We start from the raw sequence: 5,711 nt of genomic DNA on the forward strand, positions 1-5,711 counted from the left end.
TTGCTAATTGCATAAAAACAAAAAATAATTATAATTCCGACAAGATTGTCGAATGATTAAAAAAATCGCGGTAGTGAAATATCTAAGGAATATTATCTAAGGAATATTGGTAATAATTAGGTACTTAATAACTTCATAATCTCCCAAAATCATATATTATGTGTTTGGTTATTAAGCTGTACTTACTGGAGTTAACTTTCTTTGTACTGTAACTAATTCTTGTCTAGAAAAGTAATTGATATAAGTATTTAATGTACTGATGAAAAACCGTGAGACTGTCCAAAATATTGTATATATACTGTGGTGAAATAATGATCTATATAAATCAGAAATACTAATTTCTAGAAACGATTGTGTGCCATAAACAAGAAGGAGATTTATGAAACGAAGTATACTCGTAATTCGCACAAACGATTGATGAAATACATCACAAACACAATGTAGGTATTGAGGTTTTGATAAATTCAGTATAAAAATACCCGAATAAAATAATTAATGGTAAAGGCATAGAAATAGTAATTAGTAATGGTTGATGGTACGAGGGCGGGTCAATAAGTCAGTGACTTATAATTTCCCGCCACTTAAGGGTCTGCAATAGGGAATCGAGGGTTGGCATTGTCATAGAATTATGTAGTAAATGATGCTCTACAGCCTTGAAAAAAATCACACAGGTAGTTGAAGAGTCTAGCTAGGTGCTGAATCATTCGAATTTAAGTAAATGATTATGGATAACTGTAAATTAATTTCAGAATATCAAGAAAAACCAGTCAATCACACTCCCGTATTGTAACAACTGTGTCGTAATTATAAAGAATTTTCATATGATTTTTATCATATTATAAAGTTAAAGGCTTGGACTAGGCGCTAAATACCTTGTTTTTTAATAAACACACACTTATTTTGTGTAAATTAATCCCAAACTTGAGCAATTTTTTTCCCTCAAATCTTCATACAAATATCTATGGCGGCTTTCTGTGTTATAAAATCATAAACACAAGTGACGTTTGACTCAGTTGGCCGCTGGCCTCCAAAGAAGGGTCACGTCGGTTTAGGCAGCACTGACAGCTCGCGATCTTATCGTGTACAGATACAAAATCACTGCACATTGGTTGTCATTGCACTTTTTCAACTTTTATGACACCAACATAATTTGATTTGAAATTGAGGAAGCATAATTCTTCCAGTATATTCAATACATTAAATTAAATTAGATAGTGTGCAATATTCTCGTGATATTACAGTCTCGTAAAGGTCTGATGAGGAGCAGGAATATAGCGAATGGATCTAAGTGATGACAATACGCACGAACATTAGGTTAGGGATCAAAAATACAGTCTCTTGGTGCTGGTTGAGGTATGGTCTCGTGAGGATCTGATGAGGGCAGTAACACGGTGGTGGCTCAATTTTATTTCAAAGATGTTAATAGCTAAAAGCATCGAGTTTGGGCTATTAAGTATGTTTTTCAGAGAGAGAGAAAGAGATTTTGTTTTTCCTCTGGATGTGTTAGGTTTACTGGGTTTACTAAGTTCATTCTGTTAATGGCATCAAGTTGTTATGTGTTCATAAGTAATAATTATTTATTAACAAAATGCTGTTGATTCTCCACGAAAATGTAAAAATAAAAATAAAATAAATAAAAATAAATTCGTAACGTAAAATTGTCAATGACGGAATTTCTTCTATAGACAGTAGCCACAAAAAAAACAAACGATAGATGGCGTGATTTGAAGATAAAGATACATTTTTTCGACACATAGACAGCAACAACAAAAAAAATACAGATTTAAAGAAAAGAAACACATACTTATACAAAACAACAAAGAAAAAAAAAGGATACACATCAAAATAACTGGAAAAAATATAAGCCCCAATTTACTTGTGTGGGACAGGGAGTACCATAATTTTTTTTTTGGGGTACTCCCCATCTATGCGAAATATAAGCTTGATATCTTTACCCGTTTCTGAGAAAAAGGGCGGTGACAGACAGTCAGTCAGACAGACGGACAACAAAGAGATCCTATAACGGTTGCTTTTTTTCTTTTGACGTTCGAAACCCTAAAATTAAGTAAAAATATTATGCTGCCAAAAAATGTACGGTGGCCTGCGCCTAAAAGTATACATGCGGAGTTTTTAAAATAGCGATCCCTGATGATGAAGGGACCTGCTACATCTGTTATAAATCCGGGGACGTGTTGTGAGTGATGTGTGTAGCAGTGGTGTTTATGTGGATGTGCTTGAGCAGCATGTGAGCTTGAGATCGCTATTTTAAAATCTCCGCCTGTATACTTTTAGGCGCAGGCCACCGTACTTACAGGTATTGAAAAAGCGGTATATAAACAAATTATACCAGCAGAGGGTTCACCATTTAGCTGAATGTTACTTAGAAAACGGCCTTGAGTGGCGGTCAAGTTGGTCCCCGCCTGCGATACTTTCCATTAACATTGGGACTCGTTTTCATGTTTTTAGCGTACAGTCAGGTTTTTAGTTTTTTATAATTGTATTTTTTTATTTGTAACTTTTTAGTTGTTTTTATTTTATGAAATTTTACGTCGGTAGGTAGTTCATGATCATTTTTTATTTCAATAATTTTGGTGTTGTTATTTAAATACCTTCAATATGCATATTTTTGTAATGTGAAAATCAAGTCCTTTCATTTGATACCTTACACGGCAAAGTTGAATTATTATTTTTTCGATCATCACGTTATGTCCTCAAGAGGGCGCTATGTACATTTTAATGGAACGTCACATAGCCTATAGCCATCGCGCCATCAATACGCTTCTAACAATACCTCATACATCAAAATCTATCAAGCCGTTTAGGCTACAGGAGGGAACAAAGAAACAGACAAACATACATATATACATACATACAATCAAAAAACATTACCCTCCTCCTTCGGCAGTAGGGTAAAAAGGAGTAAGACAGGGGGTCATTCTGAACTTTTGCTCTACGAGTATTGGAAATTAACAAAAAAAAAACCTTTTTCATAGAAACTTTGTTGGACATGTGACTTTTTACCATGGAAAACGAATATTTTTTTTCGCGAATTTGCAAATCTCGTAGAACAAAAGTTGTTCAGAATGACCCCTTGAGTCATCCCCTTTTGGCTTAGTATAGCCCTTTTGCGACACTATGTATTTACTTTGCTTTGTCGTCGGGGTTCAGTTGGCTGGAGGATGCCCGAAACTTATTATCTACACTTTAATACTTTTAGTTACCTTTCTACAAGTAAATACCACATTTGTTTGAGAAAGCTAATCGGGTTCCGAGTATAGAGTAAAGTGGCACCCCTATTAATTTCTACTCTTTCCTGGTGCCTACCAGTGTAAGTAAGAATTATACTTACTTACCCTAAAATCACCCAAAATGTACTTGAACATAATTGTCAATAAAGTTGGCGAGTAAAAGTTTATCGACCCACTGTGCAAACTTACATGTGTGCGTGTCACTGCGTGTGCTGTGTGAAGAGCATTGAAAACCCAAAATTGGCGCGGCACGTCACCCTGTACGGGCCCTTAACTGAAAGAACAACATTGCTCCTGCCAACAGGCAACTGTCAGTTGACAGCTGTCAAAATTTGGACAAGTTACGTCACTTGATTTGTGTTTTACACCCGTTCTTAGCAACTACCGCGTGATTTAAAAACATAATGGAAAAAACGGAATTTCGTGTGCTCACTAAGCATGATTTTTTACGAAAAAAACCCATCACTGAAAGCAAGGTGAAGCTTGATAAAGATTATGGGGACTCTGCACCATCAATATCTATGGTAAAAAGTGGTTTACTGAATTCCGTTGTGGCTGTACAAGTACGGAAGATGCCGGACGTTCATGGCACCCAGTTGAGGTCTCTACACCTGAAATGATTGAAAAAATTCACGACATGGTGTTGGCCGATCGGAGATTGAAAGTGAGAGGGATAGTGGAAGCCACAGGGATATCACGTGGCTCAGTGGTTTCAATTTTGAATGATCACTTGGGTATGAAAAAGCTTTCCGCAAGATGGGTGCCGCGTTTGCTCACAAACGCAATCGAATGACAACTTCGCAGAGTGTTTGGCGTTGTTCAACCGAAATTCGCGCCGAGATTTTGCGCCGTTTTGTAACCGTGGACGAAACGTGGATCCACCACAACACACCAGAGACCAAACATCAGTCTAAACAGTGGGTTTCTCGGGGTGAATCGGCGCCAAAGAAGGCCAAGGTAGTTATTTTGATGACCTCGAGAAACCTATTTTTTTTAAAGGGATAAAAAAATTGCAGAAACTTTGGACAAAGTGTATAGAGCTCAAAGGAGACTACGTTGAAAAATAAAAAATAAAATTATCCAAAAACCAGTATTTACTTCAAAAAGTCACGGACTTATTGACCCGCCCTCGTAGCATCTTTGTTTCGTTCACTCTGTGGCGGCGGTAGTTCCATAGATACCTAAAGGACATGTTTTTTTATATTTTAGGGTTTGATCACAACACTAATGAGCGTATTTTTCTGAAAATACGAGAATCTGGGTCGCACCTTTGTATTCAAGCAAATCTAACTTTGCTTCAATACAAAGTCGGCCTCGGCAGAAGCCATTTTGAAACTAAAATAAATGCATAGTTTAAAGTCTATACTTCAAAATGATGAACAGTTGCATAGCGCCGAACGCCGTTTTCGTCTGAAGTAGAGACGACTGGTCGGAGGAGATCCGCCGCAACTCTCACTGTTGTTGCATCACAATATGTACATTGCGGTGGTGTGCTCTATTGCTATTTATGAGTAACTCCTATACGAATATTCATATCTTTTATTAAATTTTTTATTAAATATTGTAGATTAGTTAGTTTGAACTTATATTTGTACTTAGTAATATTTTGTGTACCTACCTATGTTAAAATTCTTAATGTAGTGTTAGTTTTCGTGTAACAACGATGTTTCTACGTTATGGGGTAGCCATTGGCGGTCACTGAACAGTGATCAAGGCACGAATGAAATTTACTATAACTATTTGTTATTCATAGAACTATAGGTTGACATACCTAATAATGTGGCTGTACTTGAAACAAGCCTTCAATGCTTTTGTCGATGTTTATATGTTAATTTATTGTAAGCAGAATATGAAGAAATGTAACTTCCATACAAAAATATTTTTTGCATAATGATTAACAACATACGCGACTTACGCCTTCTACAAATAAAACTGTAGTCCTTGGAAATGTAGTCAAATCTATGTGGTATGAATGCGCTGATTAAGAATAATAAAAAATACGGACTGACTCATACTATCTCTATTCTATTCTCTGTGGGGGTGTAAGTACCTGCACCTGGCTCTCCCGAGTGGAACCTTTGTGCATATCCCCAAGGTCTAAACTGCCTTCCTAAGCTTGGACCATTTCCCACCACGCTGGTCCACTGCGGGTTGGTGGGTTCATATATCTAGATGTGCTAGATCTAGATATGCAGGTTTCCTCGAACGACCGAATGGCGTAGTGGTTAGTGACTCTGACTACTGAGCCGAAGGTCCCGGGTTCGATTCCCGGCTGGGGCAGATATTTGTTCTCGGGTCTTGGATGTGCCCGTAAAATGGCAATAGGCCTGCCCCCTATTACTAACATATCACTCTGGCGAAAAGTGGGTGCAGCAATGCACCTCTGCCTACCCCGCAAGGCAGTACATTAGTACAAGGCGTGAGTGTGTGTGTGTGTTTTGGTACATGCCAGCGCTGGGATTC

This window comes from Plutella xylostella, chromosome Z (genome assembly GCF_932276165.1).
Source record: "Plutella xylostella chromosome Z, ilPluXylo3.1, whole genome shotgun sequence".
Classification (NCBI taxonomy): domain Eukaryota; kingdom Metazoa; phylum Arthropoda; class Insecta; order Lepidoptera; family Plutellidae; genus Plutella; species Plutella xylostella.